We start from the raw sequence: 25485 nt of genomic DNA, 5'->3' as shown, positions 1-25485 counted from the left end.
ACAGGAGAGCGAAGTCCGTGGAATCGACTCCGCTACCTGTCCCAAACCGACCCCCAGCATGAGGAGACCGGCGGTGTGAGTACTCCGAACGGGACATCCGGGCGGACAGCAGCTTCATGCGACGTTCCCGTTGGGACTTCGGCTTCAGCCGTCGGCAGGCGTTGCACTCCTGGGAGTTGTGGTGCTCTCCCAAGCACCATGTACAGATTGCGTGTGGATTTGTCGCTGGCATCTGCCGCGTACAGGATTCACACGCCTTGAAGCCCGAAGGAATCGCGCACTGTTCCTGGATGCCGAAGGCTTCGAGAAGGCTTGAAAAACAAAAACAGGCCAGAGGTAACCGCTTCTGCGGATCCACGTTAGGACGCGGAAAGGAAGGAAAACTGAAGTCAGCACGCGGGTAGGGACTTATATGGCTCCATTGATGTCATATCCGTGGAAGACGTCAGGACGGAGCCATGCAACGCCGTCTCCCGGTGCCCAGAGGTACTGCTGAAGATTTTTTCCGGATCCAGTTTGACGCCTGGGGCTATTCTAAGTTAAGAAATCTGCGGCTAGATGTCTCTATCAGATAGACTTATTTTTGATAAACACGGTGAGGTTTCTTTTCATCTAACATACACTACAGATTAAACTGGTAAAACAAGCTGCTCAACATAAGCCTGAAGGCTGCCCTCTACAGCTACCACTTTGAGATCTTTCTATGGTTATCAAAGACCACTAAAATCACCGGGTTGCCTGGATTCGTGCAAGGTGCACAACTTGAATAAGTGCGAACCATATACTATGCCAGCCTCCTACACGGAGTGTGATGCATGTAGAGGAAGGCATTTAGTATGGCTGGTCATTTTACTGTCTCACTAACCTGCAGAAAACACTTTCAAATATTGAACAAACTCTCCACTAACATCTCATAACCATAACAGAAACACATAACAGACATGACGGATATCACTCTCAGGTTGGCATGAAATTATGGCCATTTTGATGATGCTCTATGTCGTGTGACCTGTTTTCTACAGTGTTTTAGACAATTATCTCACACTATCTGGTTGAAGGCTTTTATTGCTGTTTTAGATATAAGAAATTAAACATTTATGAAAATTGAAGTATTTTGCAGCAGACAAGTGACTAACTTCGACATTATTTTAATACCACAACACATACATGCTTAGCCTCATACATGCTTTTGTAGAGATACGCTGTAAAATCAAAACACTGGTTTATTTCACATACCAGAAAACAATCAAATTAACTAAACCTGTCCATTTAAAGCACAGGAATACAATAAACTAATCACAATTGTGTTCCAGTTTTAATGTATATTGAAAACAAACAAGTTAACTTGTTGGAATCATAATGACAAGCATTCCCTGTACTATTTCTGTAAAGAGAATGCCCACATCCAAAACAAATAAGTATACACAAATATGCTAGGTGAACAGTGCCACTGCACCCAATGAAAAGGTTTCTCCTTGTGAAATCACTGCTGTACACGCCACCTGCAATATAGAATTAAACATGCTCAGCTACAAGAAATATTTCAGAATGTCTTAATTTTTAGCACAATATTTTTAACCTTTAAAACAACATGATGGTACCTTTCTGCAGACGCCATCATCACTAGTCTGTCATCTTATTCACATGCTAAACATTGTGGCCCCTCTCCTAACTTTTCCTTTGCAAAAACCATAAAAGAGGATGACTAAAATGCAGATAAAAACATTGATAATAAAATGCAATTTTAAGATACAGATTAAAACGGTCTGTGGCTGCCTAAAAAGAAAAACACATCATGTACAAATAGCGCCCTTCTCATGGGACCAGCTGAAGATCAGAAAAGAGCTTAATTAAAACAGGTAAACTCATCCTGTAATAACATTAAGTAATAAAGCCCGGGGTGCACTTGTGAAAAATGCTTATCTGTTAACAATGGCAGGATAAAAGACCTTCTCAGGCTCCTGTAAAAATGAAACATATTCTGGGCTGCGTGATTATCACAACTGCAAGGGCTGCAGGTACAACCGTAGGAGCTACCACAAAGTACTGCTAAAAGACCATGTATTATATTTTTAGGAAAGTTCCCCTTTTCGCATGGTTGCTCCCATTTGTTGCCTGACACTTGGTGCAACTTGACGTGCCCTGGATCCCTCCCAATAAAGTTCCCATGGCCCGAGTTCTTTCCCAAACCTGTACCTTTGTGCACACAATTGGCACATATCTGGCTAAAGGTAAACCTCTTGTAAAAGATACCATGGGTACCAAGGGTATTGTGGCCAGGGAAGGCTTCTACGGGCTGCAGCATCTATTGTGCCACCCTTAGAGACCCTGTACCATAACATCCACACACTGATATAGCAGGCTGCGTGTTTTGGTGCAGAGAAAAGTGAAGAGTCGACATGGCACACATCCCTGGGTGCAATGCCTACAACCCACCCCACTAGCAGGGTGCACTAGCCCACAGGTGAGGGTACAGTGGCATGAACACTATACCTCTACAGTATCTAAGTCCATTCTTAGACATAGTAAGGGCAATAAAGCCATAAAGAGTATATGGTCTGGGAGTTGGTCATTACGAAATCCACAGCGCGATAATGGCTTTACGGAAACCTGGGAGGTTTGGTATCAAACCTCTCAGTACATTAAACCCACACTGATGCCAGTGAAGGATTTCATGGTAAATACACTCAGAGGGCATCTTAGAAATACCCCTGAAAAATAAGCAGCCCTGTTGTGGTTCCTGAATGGCTGCCCGCTATTTGCTACTACCGAACATGTTTCTGGACCCCTGGGTAGAGAGCCTCTGCTCTCTGGGTCCAGAGACAAAGTTCACCCTGGGCAGGCAGAGGTGTCATGCCTCCTCCCCCAGGATAGGCTGGGTCAATGATGATTCAAAGGTCTGACGCCTTTGTAGGCTGTCCCTGCCTTTTGCTTCCCCCAGTAAACTGACTCCCACCAGTACAAACCCCTACTTTGGGCAGGAGAATAGGCAGGAGAGGTGTGCCCAACTTTGCCAACCCCTCCCCTCAGGTGGGGGAGGAAAGGTGAAGGACACATCTCAGTCCCCTCCATCTTGAAGAAGAGGGGACCCAGCCAATTAAGGTGAGGCTCATGTTCCCCTCCCATTGAAAGGGTGGCATACCAGGGGGTGTACCCACCCCAAGGAAGGGACCCATTGGTTCTGACCGGCACACCCCTTTAATGCCCCTAAATGTAGTATTTTGGGGGCAACCCGAACCTTGCCTCCTAAAATTCAAGGAAGAAAGAAGGACAGAAGAGCTGCGCCGACACAGGAAAAAGGGGACTCCTACTGCTTTGGCCCCAGCCTACAGACTTTGGCCTGCCTACGGTGAAAAAACCAGTGTAGCCAGCAGCCCCCCAGAGCCCGGAGGAACGTCCGGCACTCATCTTACAGACTCTCTCTTCCTTGAGCACCAGATTTGCTGCATAGACTCCCAGACCAGGACCCGGACCCAGGCGGCTCTGCGATTCTGCACTTTAAGCCCCCGCCTGAGTTAGTGTCTCCCAACATGACTAGGAGGTCTCCCAGCGATCCTGACCTGGGATCTGGTGATCCTCGACCTGCCTCAAGCTACAACCAGACGCCTGAAGTCTCAACCTGAAGGGTCCCTCTGACCGCGACTCGAGCTGGTAAGGAGACCGGACGCCAAAAGACACCCCTGCACCTCACGCCACATGGCCTTGGGTGGCTCAACCAACGTTGTCCAGGCATCACCCAAGAACTCGAATTACCTCTCCAGCCTATGGCCGCTTTCAGGAAGCCTCCCTGACCAAGTCTACAGCATCTTTTCCAAACCGGAGATCTCCAATGTGAATCACAGGGCTCCAGTGCTGATTATTGGCCCCAGTAGTGCTCAGCCTAACCCCAGGTGCTTTGTTTCCTCACCAGAGTCCCCTGTTCATAAGCAGCCCCTGACCGAAGGCCCTTTTAGCCCCACTGGCTCACATTGGGCCCCTGCACTATGCACGCCGCTGCCCCAGTGCTGCTGGTGGTGCAATTTGAGTGTTTAATTGAACCTTGGTTCTAACCCCCAAATACTATTCTTGCTGGTCCTTTACTTACCTGCAAACCGATAACCTTTTTCCTTTAGGAACCAATGTTGTGATGTTTTGTTCCTAAAATGTTCTGTCGAGCTGAACTTTTGTGTGAAAGAAAAGCAACTGTGATTTAAACCTCCAAATGCCTTACTTACCTTTGTATTGTAGGATCCACGGTGTGATATCTAGACATATCACCCTGAGTAGTCCATTTAATCCCAACGTAATCTAAAAGTATACCAAAAGTTATCTCCATGTATTTTAAACTGTTTTAAAAGAAAATACAAACCTCTAACGATTGCAATTTCATCCCCAACTGTATTTTCTTGTGAAGTTTTGCATTTAAAGCACAAGTTACTACTTGTGTAACAATATATCTGTAAGAGACATTAGTTAGTGATAGATTCCTTACCTTAGAATATTCCCCAGGCGCCAGTCTGGATCCGGAAAGTTTTCTGCTTAGCAGCACCCCTGCGCGCTAGTAAGTGGCGTCGTGCGGCTCAGTGTTTGTCAGTGGCGTCGTACTTGCCGGAATGATGTCACGGAGACTACTTAGGCGCCACCCGTGCATGCTGACGTCAGTTCTGAACACGACTGTCCGCGCCCGAAACAAAGAGCCATGCAAGACACTGACCATAGGTGCATAAAACTAGGGCCCTAAAGGGATGACCTTAACCCTAGTAACAAGTTCGCAGAATGGGGAGGATGGGTGGGGCGGTAAGGAATCTATCACTAACTAATGTCTCTTACAGATATATAGTTACACAAGTAGTAACTTGTGCATCTGAAAGAGTCACGTTAGTGATCGATTCCTTACCTTAGAATAGATACCCCAGCAATACCAACCCCGGTGGTTGGTCAGCGAACAGGATTACACCAGAAAGTCACGGAGCACAGAACGGCCAAAGAAGCCATCTCTCCGGACCCAACTGTCAAGGCAGTAGTGCTAGGTAAACGTGTGCATCGAGGCCCACGTAGCTGCCTGACAAATATCCTGCAAGGGAACACCGCGTCCCAAGGCAGTAGTGGCTGCAGTTGCCCTGGTCGAATGGGCACGCAGTCCCACAGGAGGCTCCTTCTTGGCCAAGGAGTAACATGCTTTGATGCACAGAACGACCCACCGGTAGATGGTCCGTTTGTGCACCGCCCGACCTCTTTTGGTGCCCACGTAGCCAACAAAGAGTTGATCATCCACCCGGAACTGCTGTGTACGCTGCAGATAGAATGCGAGCGCACGTTTTGGGTCCAGACGGTGGACCCGCTCCTCTTCCCTTGAAGGATGCGGAGGCGGAAAGAAGGTAGGCAAAGTGATGGTCTGCCCACTGTGGAAGGGCGTGACAACCTTTGGCAAGAAAGAAGGACGTGTCCTCAGAAACACCTTGTCCGGATGAACAGAAAGGAAAGGAGGTTTGGAAGAAAGAGCCTAGAGCTCACTCACTCTCCTGGCAGAGGTGATAGCTACCAGGAAAGCCGTCTTGAGAGTTAGAAGACGTAGGGGGCAGTTATGAAGGGGCTCAAAGGGAGTGCACATCAGAAAAGACAAGATTCAAGTCCCACTGAGGCATTATGAAGGGCACATGTGGGAACGTATGCGCAATGCCCTTAAGAAAACGGTTAACAACCGGGTACTTAAAAAGAGAAGGCTGATCTGGAAGCCGGAGAAAGGCAGAGATGGCCGAAAGATAATCTTTAAGAGTGCCCAGAGCACAGCCCTGCTGAAAGAGAGAAGGAACAGAAGAACTTCAGAAAGAGGGGCAGAAAGGGGATCCACAGTCTTAGCTGTGAACATTCCACAAATCTGTTCCACCTACAGGCGTACACCGTTTTAGTGGAGGGACGCCTGGCTGCCAGGATGACATCACAGACTTCGGGAGGAAGATCGAAAGGTGTCAACTGTCGCTGCTCAATCTCTAAGCATGGAGGTAGAGGCTGGACAGGTTCGGGTGGAGGACCGTCCCCTGCTGCTGCGACAGAAGATCCTCCTGAAGAGGCAGATGCATCGGGGGATCGATGCTCATACTGAGTAGCTCGGGATACCATACTCTTCGAGCCTAGTCCAGAGCCACAAGAATAACTTGGACCTGGTAGCGCCTGATCTTCTTCAGCACTCTGGGCAGAAGTGGTATAGGTGGTAAGGCGTACAACAGACCGCAGCTCCACTCGAGACGAAAAGCGTCTCCGAGCGAGTGCCGCCTTGGAAATTCCAACGCGCAGAACTGATGACATTGCGCATTCCCTTCGGTGGCGAATAGGTCTAACCAAGGCTCTCCCTATCGCAGAAAGAGACGTTGCGCCACGTCCAAGTTCAGACGCCTCTCATGATCCACCATGCACAGGCGGCTGAGTTCGTCTGACCTGGCGTTCAGAGAACCTTACTAAGTAAGGAGTGAGCAGTTCCTAGGAATAACAGACTAATAGGGGGGGGGGGAAGAACAGGTCTTTCTTCAAAATGCCCTCACACACCCCAAAGGATGTCATGCTTCATCATTTGGGCATTTGCCCCTCGTCAAGCCGGCGCTGCAATGCCTGACGGGCTCCCGAAACCGGGGCTCTTTAGAAGAAGCCGTATGTGTGCGTGTGGGTGTGAGGGCTAGGTAGTGCACAAGGTAAGAGGTGAATAAAATAGGTATAGAGCCGTCCTACTTGATTCAATTATTTAATTGTTGAGGTAGCTCCAGCCTAATTAAAACTATATGGAAGCCTTTGTATAGGAGTAATGTTCCAAAAAGGGCTAATCAGTGGTGGACGTGGTCAACATGTTTCGTGCCCCAACTGCCCCAACCGGGGTCAATGGCACTTCGCCAGGACCAATGTGAAGGGTGTGTAGTGAGTACACTACCGTCTAGCACTATGCGTAAAGTTGCTAGAAGCGGTAGGAGGTGTACTAAGGAACTGGTACTGGGGTTGTATTGAAAGACCCCTAGTTACCTAGTCCCGGCTGACGGGGGTTGGATCAGAGCACTTTGGTTGCTCCGATATATGAGTAGGCAAAGCAACTTGCTGGTGTCCTACCCTCGCTCTGGGCCCCGTAGAGAACCTGCCAGGTGTTGAACCACCAAGGTATTGCCTTGATGTCCCAGCCACGTCCAGAGGCGCAGAGCCTCCTGACATAGGGTCCACGACCCCACCCCGCCCTGTTTGTTGCAATACCACATGGCGGTGGTGTTGTCCGTGAACACCTGCACTACCTCGTACAGAGGGAAGGAATGCCTTCAGTGCAAGCCGGATCGCCCGCAGCTCGAGAAGGTTGATATGGAGCCAGGATTCCGCCAGAGACCAGAGGCCTCTGATCTCCGCCTCTCCCAAGTGGCCTCCCCATCCCAGGAGGGATGCATCCGTCACCACTGTGTGCTCTGGTTGGGGAAGGGAGGGGGATCTGCCATTGACCCAATCGCGATTCGTGAGCCACCACTGCAATTGCCGTGCAGTGCCCTCCGAGATCTGGACATGATCGGACAGGTTGCCCTGATGCTGCGCCCACTGGAACTTCAGACCCCACTGCAGAGCCTGCATATGCCACCTGGCATGCGGCACAAGCAGGATGCAGGAGGCCATCAGGCCCAGAAGCCGGAGGGTCACCCTGACTGAAACCCGGGATAGAGACTGAAAAAGCAGAACCATAGCCTGAATATCCAGGACTCGCTGTCCGGGAGGATAAACCCGAAACAGCGTCGAATCGAGAACTGCTCCGATGAAAGGGAGCTTCTGAGAGGGACTCAGGTGCATCTTCGGCACATTGATGGAGAACCCCAGCAGATGCAGGAGGTCGGCCGAGTCTGGAGGTGGGAGACAACTGCCTGGGGCGAAACCGCCTTCAACAGGCAGTCGTCGAGGTAGGGGAAGAGTGACACCCCTGACCTGCGCAGATGAGCTGCGACCACCGCTGTTGGACTTGGCCCTTCTGGCAAGTTCACCCCTAGAACTTTTTGCATTTATCCTAGCCTTTTTCCTATGTTGCATTATTGGTTTTAGGCCTCTAGGCGCTTTCACACTGTGTCCCAGTGGAAAGTGCGTACTCTCTGTGTATGCTTTAGTGAGACTGACCTGCCCTCCCATAGGAATGCATGGGGGATCTGAGTGACCGTGTTAAGTCCTGATGTGAGAGGAGTGCAGGGTCGAGTTTGGTATGTGCGAACTCGTGAGATTGAATGCTGCGCAATGATGTGTGCGGCGTTGCTGTGTCTAGTGTAGAAGTGCCGCTTCTAGAAGCTGGCATGTCTGTGTAATAAATGTGCAGTGACTGTCTGGCTTGTGATTGGCTGGTGTGTCTGGATGGGTCTGCCCCGGTGGTGAGTGGAGAGATCTGCATGTTGATGGCAGGGAGGAGTACACCTGGGACCTGAATAGGGCTGGGCTTTCCCTCCACAGTGCTGGCTTTACCCCCTGTGGTGCGTCTGATGTTCCTGGCCTGTCCTGTGAATAGGGGGAGGGGCTGAGCAAAACAAAGTGCTCAGGAACCAGTTGCATCTGGTTCGCCCCTTCCCTGCACCTTTGGAGACAAAGGATTCTGTGTATAAAAGAGGGGCTGTGACCCAATGAAAATGTTCTTGTTCTTGGACTAAAAACTACCAGGGGCATGCTGCTGCTGGGGCTCAGGGGAAGGCTTGCCTCCCTGGGCCCTGCCCAACCCCTGGATGTCCTGGATACTGGAGGACTTCTTTTGGAACCTCCCGCCTGGCCTGAGGATGGCTGGGAGACTGTCCTTGCCCTTCATTCCTAAGGACTTATTTTGATTGCTGAGGACTTTGTATTTTACCCTTACAGCGCTGGGCGGTGATCCTTGTCGAGGGAATCCCGACGTAGGGATTGCCCCGCTCTGGTGTATTGCGGGTGCCCACCCCGCTTATATGTTGGTGTTTATGGCGGGTGCCCACTCCGCTTATGCCTCCTTTCTGTGGCGGGAGCCCACCCCGCACTTTGCCGCAAGAGATTGTCACCGCTGCTGGCCCGATCGCGAGAGGAAGTCCGGCGTGTCCGCCTGACTCTGGGCGGGACCTCGCGATGCCATTTCCGCCTTCCCCCGGCTGGGAGAAGGCGACGCGGAAGTCCCGCCCGCCGGAGAACGCGAGAAGGAGGGAGTGCCCTCGGGAGCGTGGCTGCATCCTCAAGGAGGGCGGGGGCCCACCCCGCCTCCACGAGCCAAGAGGTCAAGTCCCGGGTCCCAGGAGGGGGCCCGGGTGAAGTCGACTGCGAGTCCAGGCGGGAGCCCACCCCGCGCTGGACATGGTGAGGAGAGAGTCCCGGGTCCCAGGAGGGGGCCCGGGTGAAGACAGCAGCGCGGGGCTCCCAGGAGTGAGGGAATCCCCGCGCTGCGAGAGGAGTGCTGCCGGTCTGCCTGGGCAAAGAGGAGCTCCGCTGCAGAGAGTCCTGGTGAGTCAGGGGCTATTTGGTGGGTGCTGCCGGGGAACGATCCCGGTGACTGAGGGCTCGCTTTGAACACAGTGTGGGGGGCAAGAGTGGTCCCGTCGTTGCGGGCCGCTCCCACGTGGGCACGATTGTTTTAGAGCCCTGTGTGGCTCCAACACTGGGCATCGTTGTTTATAGAGGGCCCAGAGGGGCCCATGTCTTTCTCCGTGTCCTGGACTATTTTCTGAGTGGCCCCCGCCTGATACGGAGTCACTCCAACGCTGGGGGTCCAGTTATTTTTAGTACCTGACTGCATTGGGGGCATGTTATTTTTAGAGCCTCCGTGGCTCCAACAATTGGCCATTTCATGTATTTAAAACGCCAGTGCGCACCCCAGTACTCAGGGCCAGTCCTTTTTCTGTATGGGCGAATATTGATTTCCGGAGCCCGTGCGCTCCAGGGGGACATGTTTGTTTTTTGAGCCAGATGGCTCCAACGTGGGGCACATTGGTTTCCTCATATTTGACTTCCACAGCTGCACAGCACTTAGTGCCAGCTGCAGCGTTTAGGCCCTGTTCTTGTCCCCAGCTGCCCAGCAAGTAGTGGGCAGCTGCTACGTTTAGGTTCTGGCGCAACCTGGACTCTAATGTGATTGAAGTACTATTGTGGTTTAATGCTTTGGGTGTTAGGAAATGTACTGTGTGTAGTATGTTTTGCGCACCCTGTGTTAATGCTTATGGTGTTAGGAAATGTACCGTGTGTAGTATGTTTTGCGCACCCTGTGTTTTATACCTCTAGATATGATTTCTGCATAGGAGGTTGTTTTACCTGTTTAGGTTTATGTTAGGGAGATTATACTTCCCTGTGTGATGTACGCCCCTAGTGTAATTACACTTACGAGGTAGGGTCTAATGCGTTAGACTTGTGAGAAATTGCATAATGTGTTTATGCCCCTGTGATGTATACAGGATAGGTTTTATACCAGATTCTATTGTGATAATGCTGAGGTCATTATTGCGTCAGTAGTTACTGTGAGAAGTTGGCCTGGTATATGCTGCTCACTATTCCTAGTGATCACCTTGTACCATGCCAAGCAACCCTTATGGTGGTGGTTGAAGTCAACCTGGATAGACCAGCTATCCTAGTGGTAGCGTGGACAGTGCAGTCTGCAGGCTAAACTCTTGAGGGCATGTGAAGTCAGCCGTTTTACCATATGTAACCTCCTTGAATACCAAATGAAAGGACACCACACAGATATATATTCAAAATATATATGCATTTATTTACTAAAAGTATCCCCTATACTCTTTATGAGCACAGAAGCACATTCGTTAAAACAAGGCAATGTTAAAAGTTGCACAATTATGGATGGGCCCGGATGGCCCGCTAAACCATATACTAAAATAGTGGTATAAGAACCACGTATAGAAAAGTAAGAAGGCCTAGGGCCTTGAGAATTGCTGGGACTACAAGGAGCTAACAGTAGTTAGTGACCAGGAGGCCCACAGGATGCGTGTGCAGTGTTGAAAGTTACACGCGTGCACCTATTGGATTCAATGGGTGCGTAAAAGTCACAAAGTTAAAGCAAAGGGAGTCTTCCGGATGGACCAGAACCTAACCACTGGAAACCTAGACACTAGAGATGTTTCTCTACACAGGAGCACCAGAGTGTCAGCGTTACCTCACCCACAGGAAGCGGGTGCATAGGTGTCAAAGTGCGTCGGGTTTCGTCGTGCAGGTCTATGGAGCCTGAAGATGGAGATGCTGCAGGCGGCCAGGCGAGAAGAGTTCCGGTGGATCCAAGGGTGGATCTGAAGAGTAGAAGACCTGAAAGCAGAGGGGACACTGTTCAGAGTCACTAGCAAGTGACCGGCGTGGAACCAGGAAGGAACCAGGCGATGTCGGGTGCCAACAGGTGAAAAAGTGAAGCTTGTCTCTGCAGCCACGTGGAAGTGAAGATGTCGACGATATCCAGGAGTCACTCACGAGCTGTCCCACGAAGGCTCTAGCTGATGGCGGTGTCGGCTTCTCGATTGGAGCAAACAGGCCTTGGCTAATGCAAGCCACGCAGGAGTCGATGAAAGCTTGGTGCTCTAACCAGCAAGGTCAGAGGGGCTGCTCCTTTTCACAGGAGCAAGGGCCAGTCTGGAGCAACCAGACCAGCAGTGTTGTTCGTAGATTTCGTCGCCAAGATGGCCACTAGCCAACAGGCCAGTAACCGGGACGACGCGTCGAGTGGCAAAAAGCAAAAGGGCCCCACGCAGATCTCGTGGAGGCTGGAGGGCTGGTCTTTGGTGCAAATGCTGCTCGGTGTTGGGGCTTCTCAGGGCCCTATGCACAACGATGAGGATGCCTCGGGTGCTGCGCAGTCAGCGTGTCGTGGACGTTTCAAGATGGCCGGTCCCACTACGAGGACTCGTATATGGAGCCCGTGTTGTGACCTGTACAAACGAGCTGGTACGCGAGGCCATGGCTCAAGAAGGGTAATGAGTGCATCTAAGTGAGAGATATATATCCATTAAAGTAGAATTGGGTATTTAGTGAGAATTATGTGTGTTGTGTGTGTTTTTTTACTTTTGGCAGTCCCCGAATGAAATTCTAAGAAGTGTCCCTGACTAGTGCCAAGCGACTGTAGTTGCCCTGAAGAAATCGCTACAAATATCTTTGGTGATGAAACATGTTGGCACAGTACAATGGTATGCATATCAAGCAACCTTTTTAAGCTTTGAATTGGGTGCACATCTAAGGAGGAATAAAGTTTGGCCTATAGAACGTGCACCTTTTTCACTTTTTATTTTTCACAATTCAGTCGCATCTTGGTATGTGATTTTCTCACCACTTACCTTTACATTTTGGGTTTATTTTTGTGGACACTTTATTTATTTATTTTGGGGGCAAGATGACAACCGATGATGATAAAAGTGGGCAGAGCTGGTGAGTACCAATCAGCAAGCTCAGTTGGTGTTGCGCACGTGAGGTGTCTTCTTGCTTCTTCACATTTTTTCAAAGGATTGTAGAAACACCCGGTGTATTTGACATGTGAGTTCTTACACTGAGAGGTTCATTAGTGGGAATTGTCAGAAGTAAAATTCTTTACTAAGTTTTTTAAATTACAAATTGAAGGTGGATGGCTGTTGGTAACTACCTCAATTTTGAAAAAGCGGGGAGTACAAAACACCTAATGTTATAGGGTTTGAACCACAGTTGATGTTGATTATACCTTCTGAGACCCAGTCTTGTGTAGATTATTATCCTCTAGTACTTTTTCAGGTGGATCAGGTGATCCTCCCAGGTGGAGCTAAAGACAGCAATATCATCTAGATATGCTGCACATAAGTCATCCAACCCAGTGAGGACTTGGTTCACCGGGTGGTCACTCCTTGACCACAAGGGAGATTCTCTTCAGTCTTCTGTGCAGCAGAACGTCGAAGTCCAGTGATTCTTCTTCTTCAAGTCGAGTTTCAGGATGATCTAAAGTCCTGGGACACAGCTCCTACTCTTATTCCAAATCTAGGGGCTGGATTACCTGCTAGGTCCCTCCTCTGGGTGGGACCAGGAAGGGGGGTGGTTACACCCCCCCTCCTTTGTTCAGTTTCGCGCCAGGGCTGGGGCTGGAGAGCCCCAGCTCCGGTTTGAACTGGCATATGCACAGGGACACCTTGTGTGCCCCAGGCATGTCTCAATCTATTCAGCCCTCCCTAACCCACTACACAAAATCCTCTCTGGGGTGGTGCAAGCACCTCCCCTGACAGGAAACCCTTTGTCCAAACCTCCCAAGCTAGAAGGACTCCCAGCAGCAGGAGGGCAGACTTGTGTCTGTGGCGGCAGCATCCATTTTGTGATGCTGAGGCTCTTTCTAACTTTACCCGGGTTTCAGGTTAAGTACATGGTGTTTCCCTCTAGAAGGGTGGAATGCTACCCCCGTCGCCAGAATTGGCGAGGGGGTGGTATTCCAAATCGTATGACACCTTACTCGACATGTTTTGATAAAGCCAAACCAGAGTTAGCATTTGACCGCAAGGTCCATAATGCACTTAAGAGTATATGGTATGGCAATATCATGGAAACAGCTAAAGGACGTTGTTCCGAAAGCTGCAGACAGGCTCAGCTCATGCCAGAGCACCATCTCACATGAAACCAAGCACTCTGCCTCCAGGATTGTTAAGGCCTGCCATAGGAGTGACTGATAGGTTACCATGTGTCCATATATGTAAGATATAGATATACTATATCTAAGTAAGAGGTGATTACACCAACTTACCCCAGCTGAGCGATCAGCCAGTTGTGTCAAATAGTGAGGCCAGGCCAGGGGTGGCATAATACATGCTGCAGCCCCTGGTAGGCCTTGGATACACCTCTGCCCTGGGTACCTGGGGTACACTGTTACAGGATCTATAAGGTGAACCAGTTCCAATTGGTAATGCACCTAGTGTGCATTGGCATTAATTTAGGGAGAGAACAGCAGGGCTGTGGGTCTGATTAGCAGGCCCACAGCCACACTAAGTCATAAAACCAGTGAAGCAAAAGCAAAAATTTGGGGTGACCATACGATAGCAGACCCTACTCTCCTACAGTTACTGGTTGTGCTCTACAGTTATAATTTGTGTTACAGTTGGTATATGTGTGAGAAGTTGTAATTGTAATTGTAAAAAGATTTCTAGAGCGCATGGCTGCCCTTGAGCGTCCCAGCACTAAAAGATGCACCTGAGAGATCAGCCGATTGCGGAGCAGATGGTTATGGGAACAGCCATGTCTTTTGTAACTTTCGAAAAGGCAGCAGATTGTGTTGGGCCCGAAGGTCAAGCGGGAGGGTGTTCCACAGCTTGGACGCGTGATAGGAAAAGCGCCGGCCTCCGGAGCGAGCTTTCTTTATCCTGGGAATTTGGGTTAGATGGGCGTTCGAAGATCGGAGAGTTCTAGACGTGGTATGCGGGACAACAAGGTCCTTAAGGATTGACGGGGCTTTTCCTCGAAGGATTTTGTGGGTTAGGCACAAGGCCTTAAAATGCACCCTTTGCTCAACGGGCAACCAATGTAAAGCTCTAATCGCTGGTTTAGCAGAGCAGCGGATCTTATTGTTGGTAAGAATCCGATAAGCAGCGATTTGCACAACCTGTAGCCTGGCTGTAACTTTCTTAGGTGCGCCAAGATATAGAGCATTACCGTGGTCCAGTCTGGACAAGATGAGACCCTGTAAGAGAAGTTTTCTTGACTGGAAAGGGAGCAGGGGAAGGATCTTGCGGGTGGTACGTAGGAGACCAAGGCAGGTTCCAGCAGTTTTTCTTGCCTGGGTGTTTAGAGTAAGATTGTGATCGAGCCAAATCCCCAAGCTTTTAATTTCGGCTTTGGGGGTTGGGGGCGGGCCCATGCTTGGGGGCCACAGAGACTCCGGGCGGAAATGGGACTGGTTGCCCATCACCATTATCTCTGTTTTGTCGCAGTTGAGTTTTAGGTGGGATAAGTTCATCCAGCTGACTATGTCCCCCAGGCAGGAATAGAGATCGATGGTGGGATTATCCTGCCGGCTGAGGGAGACAACCAGCTGGGTGTCATCCGCGTAGGTCAGGAGTTTGATACCATACGGGCTGGCAATCCCTTCCAGTGGTGACATATACACGTTGAAGAGCGTCGGGCTCAATGAGGAGCCCTGAGGCACTCCGCAACGTATAGGAGTCTCCCTGGAGATGAAGTCGCCCTCCGCCACCTGAAAAGAGCGGTTGTGAAGATAGGATTTTAGCCACGACAGGGCCGGCCCCGAGATACCAAGGTCACTGAGCCGCTGAGCCAGGATACTGTGGTTGACGGTGTCGAATGCCGCGCTGAGGTCCAGAAGGATCACTGCCACTGATCCTCCTGCGTCAATGATCTTCCTAGCCTCCTCGACAACCGCCACCATCGCTGTTTCCGTACCTTGGCCCGGGCGGAATCCTGTCTGTGACAGTTTTAGCAATTCGTTGATTTCCAGGTAGTTTGATAGTTGGCTGTTGATAAACTTTTCAGCTATCTTGCTAACGCATGGGAGAAGGGAAATTGGCCTGAAGTTAGCAAGATTACTGGGGTCTAGATTGGATTTTTTGATTAAGGCTTTAACTACCGCCTTCTTCCAGCTTGGCGGAACCAATCCGCTTTCTATAGAGGAATTAATCAGATTCACCATTGGTGCGAGAATGGTAGGAGCAACTTGTTTAAGGTGTCTGACTGGTGCTGGATCATGCGGGGACCCGCTTTTGAGGGATTGAAGGATGGGCCTTAGGGTTTCCTCACAGATGAGAGAGAACATATCAAGTTCTGTGTTCGGGTTCTGGGTCTGCCATGAGTGGGTAAGTGGGGGGTCATCAGGAAGAAGGGGGGGGGGATGTTGGAGGATGTTTTGTATTTTTTGATCAAAAAACGTGGCTAACTCATTGCAGTGGTTGTCCGAGGAATTAAATGGGCAGGATGGGTCTTGGGTTTTTTAAAGTTTTTTCATAATTTGGAACGTTTCTCTGGACGAGCAGGATGCCTTACTAATTTTATCATTAAAGAAGGCTGTTTGAGCATTTTTGAGGGCTTTTTTGTAATTAAGAATAGCCCGTTTATATTCACTTTTGCTGTTGGGATCGAAGTCTTTCCTCCATACTCTTTCCGCTCTCTTGCAGTTTTTCTTTAGGAGGCGGACCTCTTGTGAAAACCACGGGGAGGTGGCTTTTTGCCTGGGTTTTAGATACGTTTTTTTGGGCAGAACGGTATCAAGGGAGTTTTCAATCCAGGACGTGAACTGCGTGTTCGCAGAATGAGGGTTACTTTCAAGCTGTGGCCTATTATGCTCTAGTGCATGTTTCCATTTATCAAGGTCAAGTTTAGGCCAGGGGCGAGAGAGTCTGCCCGGTGCTTGGTTGGGAGGAGAGGAGGTCTGGATCCGCCAGCTGAAAAGGATAAGCCGGTGGTCGGTCCAGGGCACTGGTATAGGTGTTCCCACCCTGAGGTCGGAAAAATTGCAGAATATTGGATCTAGCAAGTACCCGAGATTATGCGTGGGAAGATTATTTTGTAAGTGAAGTTGGTGGGCTGCAAGGTCTAGGATCAGATCAGTTGCAGTGTCATCATTGCTATTGTCAAAATGGACATTGACATCTCCTAAAATTAGGAAGTTGGGCCGGGTGCTAGCCAATGCCACGGAGCATTCCAAGAGTGAGTTATGGAACTGTCCCATGGCTCCTGGTGGACGGTAAATGAGAACTCCTGAAAGGGAGTTACAGGGGGAGATTTGGATAGTGAAGTGCGTGTTTTCACAATCCGTCATTGGGCTGTCGAGAAATCTACAAGAGAAGGATTCTTTAAAGATGACGGCTATTCCTCCTCCCCTACCCTTCGGACGGTTCAGATGTTGTATAAGGAAGCCATGGGGCTTGATGTCGGCGTCTGAATCTGGGGCAAGCCATGTTTCTGTGAGAAACAGGATCTCTAGATGGTACTCCTCAATGAGTAGATGTATTTCATGGGCGTGTTTGGGCAGTGACCTGCAGTTAATCAGAGCCATATTTATGATCGTATGAGGGTTATGCTCGTTTATAGAGGGGGTGAGTTTGAAAGGACAGTGTGGACAATTAGTACGATAGGATTCGGCTCTAAGTGATTGGGAGCATAGGTGTAAGAGAGGCTGATTGAGATGGTGTAAGGATTCTCTGGAGTATGTAAGCCTCGACTGCTCGCTAGCGCCTGGCTCCTGGCTCGGTCTGGCGCGGACGGGCGCAGACGGGCTTACCTCTGGCGCGCCAACGACGCGCCCGCTGCGCTCGTCCGCTGCGCTGCCGAAAAAAGCACATGATTTATAATTGCGGATGAGAAAGAAAGGGGGGCGTGGCATCAATGAATGCCGGATATATGATGTCACTAATTCTAGTGTACACCTTGTATCAGTCCAAACAACCCTTATGGTGATTGGTTGTAAAGTCAACCTTATAGACCAGCTATCCTAGTGGTAGCATGGACAAGAGCAGTCTTAGGCTAAACTCTGAATGGCATATGAAGCCAGCTGTGATACCATATATAATCCCTTGAATACCAAATGAAAGGACACCACAACAGATCTATATAAAAATAGAATGTATTTATTCTAGTCAAACCCTCAGCACTCTTTATGAGATTCGAGGTAAGCACAACGCAGACTTATTTAAGCATACATTAAGTCACACAGGTAAGTAATACAGTTAGGCCCTAGGGGCCACGCAAACCATATACTAAGTAAGTGGTATAAGAACCACTGTCACGAACACAGTATAGGCCTAGGCCTAGGGAATCGCTTGGGCTACACTATACTACCAAAGGTTAGGAAGTGGGAGGCCCACGGGATTCAGGTGCAGAGTGGAAACACTCATGCGTAATGCGTAAACGTCAATAGAAATAGTAGTTATTAGAAATTAACAGTTTTAGGACACTTCTGGAATAGCTAGGAGTTCGAGACTTGGAAACTAGACCCTAGGATAGTCAATACCCTTGTGAGCACCGGAGTACTGAAGTTACCTAGCCCACGGGCTGCGGGTGCATAGGTGTGAAATTGCGCCGGGTTTCGTCGTTGACTCCTATGGATGCCTGAAGGAAAGTTGCTGACAGGCAGTCAGTGAAGAGTGTCCGGTGGATCCCAAGGATGGAATCAAGAAGGAAGGATACCTGCAAGCAGAAGGGACAGAGTCTAGGTCACCAGCCAGGAGCCGGGAAGGAATCAGGCGATGTCGTGCAGATGCAGGTGAAGAGGTGAAGCTTTTCGCAGCAGCCACGTGTACCAGGAGGCGTCGAGGACGACCAGGACCAGGAGGCGAGCTGTCCCACGAAGGCTCTTGCTGTCGGCGGCGTTGATGTCGAGTTAGGACCCAACAAGCCTTGGCAAGCGGAACCCACGCAGAATGGAGGACTTGCTTCTGGTGCAGACCAGGAAGGTCTGGGGTGCTTCTCTTTCACAGAGGAGCGAGTGCCAGTCTGGAGGAGCCGGACCAGCAAGATGAAATTAAAGGTTCATCGTCGCAGAGGTCACTAGCCAACGGGCCAGCAACCGGACAACACGTCGAGCGACTCAGGTGCAGAAGGGCCCCACGCAGAACACGTGAAGTGTGGGAAGCTGATCTTCTTTGCCGATGGTGCTCGGGATGGGGGCTTCTCAATTCCCCAAGCACAGCCTCGAAGAAGCCTCAGAGGTCGCGCTAGTCAGTTACTAGCCACTTTTCCCAAGTCGCCGGTCCCACGTCGCCTCCACGGGTCTCAGCTTTGCTGTAGAGGTGGATCTGGTTCAGAGGTGTCTGGAACTCTTGGCGCTGGTCAGTCTCTGGAGTCGTCCCTCGTAGGATCAGTCGCAAAGCAAGCAGCGGTCGCTGGATGGTGCCTGGTTGCCCAGGGTGGTCACTCCTTGGCCACAAGGGAGATTCTTTAGTCTTCTTCCTGAGGTCGAATGTCGAAGGTCCAGAGTTTCTGTTCAAGTTGCAGATTCAGGATAATCTAATTTGCATACCTACCTACTGATATACTGGGCTAGTGGGCTGGGCTACCTGCAAGGTCCCTCCTATGGGTGGGACCAGGAAGGGGGGTGGCTACACCCCCTTCCCTTTGTCCAGTTTCGCGCCAGAGCTGGGGCTGGAGTGCCCCAGCACCGGTTTGAACTGGACTATGCATGGAGCACCTTGTGTGCCCCAGGCATGTCTCATTCCCTTCAGCCTTCCCTGCCCCAATACACTAAAGTCTGTCTGGGGAGGTGCTAGCACCTCCCCAAGCAGGAAACCTATTGTCCAGGCCTCCTTGGCTGGGAGGGCTCCCAGCTGCAGGAGGTCAGATTCGTGTCTGTGGCAGCAGCATCCATTTTGTGATGCTGAGGCTTTGGTCAGAGTTAAACAGCAAAGTAGGATTTTAACATGTCTCTCCCTCTAGAAGGGGGGAATAATATACTCATCGCCAGAAATGGTATGGGGGTATTATTCCAAAGTGTTAGACACCTTACACGACATGTTTTGATAAAGCCAAACCATAGTTACCATAACCGTTTAAGATTATAAGGCACTTTAAGAGTATATGGTAGGCGATATCCTAGAACAGCTATAAGGACATGGTTCCGAAAGCTGCAGACAGGCTCAGCTCATGCTAGAGCACCATCTCACATGTTACCAAGCACTCTGCCTCCAGGATTGTTAAGGCCTGCCATAGGAGTGGCTGATAGGTACACATGTGTCTATTTTAAGGGTAGATATAGGTATACTATATCTAAGCAAGGGGTGATTACACGACCTTGCCCCAGCTGAGTGATCAGCCAGTTGTGTCTGATTGGAAGGCCAGGCCAGGGGTGGCATAATACATGCTGCAGCCCCTGGGAGGCCTAGGGTACACCTATGCCCTGGGTACCTAGGGTACACTGTACAGGGTCCAATAAGGTGACCCTTACCAATTGGGTATGTACCTAGGGTACATGGAGTCCATGTTAAAGAGAGAGCAGACAGCCTGAGACCCTGAATGGCAGGATCTCAGGCCAACTAAGTCGAAAAACCAGCTAGACACTAGGCAAAAAGTTGGGGGTAACCATAGTCAGATATCCACCTTCCTACAATATGTTCTACATTTACAATTCTGACAGTGGTCCATGTGGCCCTGTCTTGTGTAAATAGTCCCCTGTAAAATTCTGCCCAGTGCCAGTTGGCACAGTGTAAATTATGTGATTATCATCTAATGTGTTTATTATAATACAAAGGCTATTTTTTTTATATATAACCTTGTGTGGAGATTCCTTTGTGGTGGGCCTAGGGTGTTGTTGCTGTGTGCGCGCGCAAACGCTTTACACATTGCCTCCGGGATAAGCCTGACTGCTCGTGCCAAGCTACCAAGGGGGTGAGCAGGGGTTATCTTTGGCGTGTAACTCCCCAGCCCTGACTAAGAGTGGTGGTCTCTGCCTGGCTTTGGCGCAAGCCTTAGCCAACCAGAGATCCCATTTCTAACAACCGCCATCACTTTCGTGAACACCCGAGGGGCGCTGGTAATGCCGAAGGGGAGCACGGCAAACTGAAAATGCTCCTAGCCTACCGTGAACTGCAGGTAACGCCGGTTGGCCGGCATGACGGGAATGTGAAAATAAGCGTCCTGCAAGTCCAAAGCTACCATCAAGTCTCCAGGGTCTAGTGCAGACAGGACCTGAGCCAGAGTCAGCATCTTTAACTTCTCCTTCCGGAGGAATCGATTGACGTCCCGGAGGTCCAAGATGGGGCGCAGGCCCCCTTGTCCTTCTTGGGGACCAGAAAGTAGTGGGAATAGCAACCACTCCCTACTTCCTGATCGGGAACGTACTCTATGGCCCCCTTGGTCAGGTGGGCCGTGACTTCCTGACGGAGAAGAGCCAAATGATCCCCTGACATGCGGTGGTACCGAGGTGGCATGGCTGTAGGGGAGGACAGAAAGGGGAGCGAGTAACCTTGGAATATTATCTGCAGCACCCACTTGTCCAACCTGATCTCGCGCCAGTGGAGGTGAACCCTGCCACCCACTGGCGTGGGGTGCCCCCTGAAGCTCGGATTAGGAAGGTTTCGAGGCGGAAGCAGCGGGGGTGGAAGTGGACTGTCCCACATGCTGGTTACCAGACCCGCCCCTGCGGAACCCTAGGCCTCGCTGAGGCTGGTTCTGCACAGGCTTGCTGGAAGAGCGTGCCTGGGTACCCCTGCCCTGGCCACGAAAGGAACGAAACCCAGTTGTGGCAGGAATTTTTTGAGGAAAGACCCAAAGATTTGGCCGTGGCACGAGAGTCTTTAAAGCGCTCCAGGGCATTGTCAGCCTTAGCAGCAAAGAGGCGGGAGCCATCGAAGGGCATGTCCATGAGCGAGCTCTGGACATCGGGTGAGAACCCAGTGGAACGCAACCAGGTGTGGCGCCGCAACGCCACCGTCATGGAAATCGCACTGCCCAACGAATCAGCGATGTCCAAACCACACCTGATGGCAAACTTCACCACATCCTTGCCCTCCACAATTGCTTGGGAAAGGACAGCCTGGACCTCCGCAGAGCACTGAGGCAGAATCTCCGCCACCCAATCCCACACTGCGTGGGAGTAACGGCCCAATAAGCAGGCGGTATTAACCGACCTCAACCCCAAACTGGCTGAGGAGAACAACCTCTTGCCATATTGGTCCAGCCTCTTAGAGTCCTTATCCGGCAGAGCCGAGGGAAAGGCACTCTGCAAGGTCAAGGCCTGAATGACCAGGCTCTCAGGCGTGGGGTGAGTGGTCAAGAAGGCGGGATCACCAGGCGCCGGGCGATGACGCCTAGCGACGTTCTTATCCACCGGCGTCACTGAGGCCGGCCGCAACCAAGTACCCAAGAGGACTTCGGTAAGGGCCTCATTGAAAGGGAGCGGAGGCTCCGACTATGTATATGCCGTTTGGAGCACCTCCGTAAGGAGGTTGGTCTTAAGGGCCACCGTAGGGAGGTCGAGATGGAGAGTCTCCGAGGCTCGTCTCAGCACCATAGTGTAGGAAGCGCCCTCCTCCATAGTAGGCGGAGGCGAGGCAAACCCCGTTTCAGAAGACACATCAAGTTCACCTGCATCTTAAAGGTCATCCACCCAATCCTGCTCGGAGTCACACTGCCGTGCAAGGGGGTCCTCGGATCCGTCTCAGTCCTCATCCGGCTCCGGGGTAGAAGGAGCCGGCCACGGCGGTAGGACTGGAGCCGGAGAGGGGGCCAGCGGTGCCGGGAGTGGCGCCGGGAGTGACCCGGAACCAGATCCCAATGAGGTTTCCAGGTTGGAACAAAATGGTCTGAGAACCGGGGCAGAGGAGGGATAAACGGCACCCAGTGCGGTGCCTGTGGCAGAGCCACGGGTGGCGCTGGGGCCGGAGCCAGGGGCAGCGCTGGGGCGGGAGCCAAGGGCAGCGCCAGGGCCGGAGCCAGCGGCGTTGCACCTTGTGGCGCCGGGGCCGGAGCTGCGGGCGCTGGATTCAGTGGCTCCGGGCCTGGCACTGGAGGTGATGCCGCCGGGTCAACAGGATCTGGACACGGAGCCGCGGGGCACGCAGGTGCACCGGCGGGAGCCTGAGGCCTAAACAGGCGGTTCAAGTTAAGCGATTAAAATGTTCGGTTGGGCGAAATCACACGGAAATCCATAGGAGTAAGGGTCGTACCATCAAGATGTCCTTTATACCCAATCCCTAATTCCTCGTGGATAATTACGGAAGAGGTACTCTGGGGAAGAAAGAGTAGGTTTCTTAAGAACTTATTTTCAAGGACTTACCATGAGGACACATTAGTGTACATTCGGCCCTGTGTATATCAATGATAGCCTTGATGGACCTAAGGACCAGCTTAGTGGCAAAGTTGAACACAGAAGCGATGCTCCTGGAAAACATGTGCCCTTTTGCCGATACTAGAGGGGACCAAGATAGAGAAGAGCAAAACTCCCAAAAAAGGGAACACAGGCCCTCGGCTAAGGGAATTGCCCTTAACGCCCTGGTCCTGATGTTCCAAGGCTCAATCAGCATAACATGGGACTTAGTAAAGTTGCTGTTTAGATCGAGGCTGTCCATAAATTTCACAAACTGGTAGAGCAAGATGTCTCAGCCCAGGGCCATTTGGGAAATTAGGACAGCATCATCTGAGTAAAGCAGTAAAGGGATCAGATGGGAACAAACTTTGGTAAGGTCTGTACCTACTTCATTCAGTGACTTCTCAAGGCTGGGACCTAAATGCAGCCTTGGAGAACTCCCCAGTTGAGCGTAACAGGTTCTATGCATTCTCCCTTGAGGTCTGACCTGTCCTCTCAGCAAGTCTGAGGCCAGTATCCTTCGTCGGAACTGCTGGAACAGAACCCTGGTGCACCGTGTCGACATGCTGTTGCCAAGGCTTGTTAGATCTGTCCTACAGAGATCTTCGGGTTACCAGAAGCTGCAGCCTCCAGCATCTCTTCCCGCATAAGATCTTTGTCCTCACCACATCCTCTGCACCATGGGCCTGCATCTTTGGCGAGCTGCTTGAGGTCCTCTTGCGACTCCTGTTCCTTTCGGCCTGTGGGTCCTCTTCAGGGTCGTATTTGGCTTCAATGGACTCCCCTGCTTGCTCATGGCCTGCTCTGACTCTCCTGCAATTGGTCAGTCTCTTGGACCTTGCTGGTCCCAACATTGCACCTTTTTTGTTTACCATATCTGTTGCTGCTGCCAAGGCTTGTCGGTGTTCCCACCGAATAGTGACCCCCTGATTTATGACTACCGACGTGGGACAGCTTGTGAACAGCTCTTGGTCTTCCACAGTGTCGCCTTGTCCTCACAGCTGCAGCTACAAGGTCACCCTCATCACTACTGTATGTTCGGTCACCGGTCGTCATTGCTCTTCCATGCCACCTGGTCATCTCTGAGTGGCATAGAATCTGTCACCTCTGCTTGAAGGTTCTTCTCTTCAAGAATCCATCCTTGGATTCCACCAGATGCTTTCACCTTCTTCGCCAGTGACATCTTTCCAGAAGTCCTCCATTGTGGTCTACGGCAACTTAAGACGTCACCGGCTTCCCTGGTGTAGGTATCCTGGTTCCTGGAGTATCCACGGAGGGGTTGACTCTCCAACCTTCTGTCTTTTACTGGGTTTCTTCAGGGTCCACTGGGAAGGGTCCTTCATGAAAACTGCAACTTTCCCACTGAGTTGACTTGCATTGAGTACGCGGCTGTGTTTCCACTCTGCACACAGCCTCCATGGGGTTCCTGGGTACTTACCTTGGGTGCTTCCTTTGGTCCCCAGCTCTTCTGAGTCTTCTGGTCGCTATCCGGGAGAATAGGCCCGAAACTGCACTGTGTTCAGAATAGCTCCAATGAAAGGGAGTGACTGAGAGGGGGTCAGGTGTGACTTTGGCAAGTTGATAGTTAACCCCAGCGAATGCAAGAGGTCTGCACCCCTGCGTGTCAGTAGGTGGCGTAGGTCGGCTCCGCGTCCGTCATTGTGGTCACCAGATTACGTTGCGGTGTCTACTTAGACGCTGCCCCTGTGCGCGGATGTCAGTTCTGACAAGACTTTCCACGCCAGAAGCGCAGATTTATGCTGACACTGACCACTGGTGAACAATACTAGGGCCCTGTAAGGGTGTCCATATTCCTAGAAGTCAGTTCGCAGAACGGGGAGGATGGGTAGGACGGTAAGGAATCTAAAACTACATATGTCTCTTACAGATAGATTGTTACCAAAGATAATTAACTTGTTCATCTGAAAGAGACTGTAGTTATAGATTCCTTTGTATTAATCAAAAGGAGACACTGTTCCAAAATGAGGATAAGGAAATGAGAAAGACTCAAAAAGATTAGAGGAGACTAAAGTCCTAGGCTATTATTGGACCCAGAAATTAGAGGGGGAAGCATAACTTAATTTCTCTTGTTGCCCTCACACACCCCGAAGGATGTCATGCTTCATCATTGGGCGTTTTGCTCCTCGTCGGGCCGGCGCTGCAATGCCGTACGGGTCCCCCGGAGGGTCACTTTAGCGGAGATCTTTTAAGAGAAAACGCCGTATGGTGCATGTGGGTGTGTGGTCTGGGTCCTAATAAAGGCAAATGGTGATGTGAGTGTGTGACGTGATAAGTTAAAAATGTCTAAGGGTTGCTAGTAGAGTCAGTTTTTAATATAAGTGGCACCCTTGACACGCTAAAAAACCCGTAGGTTAGGTGTTACCTTAATGGTAATAATGTTCCATCAGGTGACTAAAATGTGGTCGACATGTTTCGCGCCCCAATGGTCCAAAATGGATCCGTGGCGCTTCCTCAGGACCAACTAAGAGTAGTGAACTGTGAAAGTGGACTGGGGGGTACTACCCACAGTCTGTATCCGGGCGTGCAGGTATAAATGACCCTGCTCTCTCTGTCAGAGTAAAGGATGCTCCTGGATAAAGGCCTAGGTAAACACAAAGAAAAGAAAAAGAAAATCCTGAATTTTAAAATGTTCATCTGTCCAACAACTAGACGTGAAATTAGAAAGGAGTACATGATTCCAAGTAAACCAAGGGTGTCTCCTCCACTCGTGGGTGATGGCGTTATGAGGTCTCAACGATAGGCCAACGGGCGCTTCAACCAGGGTTGGAAGCCTGGAATGAAGACCTCCCGTCGCCGAT

General features: G+C 50.7%; 1 protein-coding gene across 1 annotated transcript in view; it reads right to left on the bottom strand.

Annotated features, from left to right (window-relative positions):
• Nucleotides 1–1047: 1047 nt before the first annotated feature.
• RNF17 (ring finger protein 17) overlaps nucleotides 1048–25485 on the bottom strand; it is a 2644767-nt gene continuing 2620329 nt past the window's right edge. Inside the window, exon 40 of the mRNA XM_085621540.1 lies at nucleotides 1048–1502. The gene's annotated coding sequence lies outside the window, so the exon portion shown is untranslated. The remainder of the gene's footprint in view (nucleotides 1503–25485) is intronic.

The sequence above is a fragment of the Triturus cristatus genome, chromosome 8 (genome assembly GCF_964204655.1).
Source record: "Triturus cristatus chromosome 8, aTriCri1.1, whole genome shotgun sequence".
NCBI lineage: Eukaryota > Metazoa > Chordata > Amphibia > Caudata > Salamandridae > Triturus > Triturus cristatus.
Note: the sequence above shows the minus strand (reverse complement) of the source record. Positions and strands in the feature narration are given on the sequence as shown.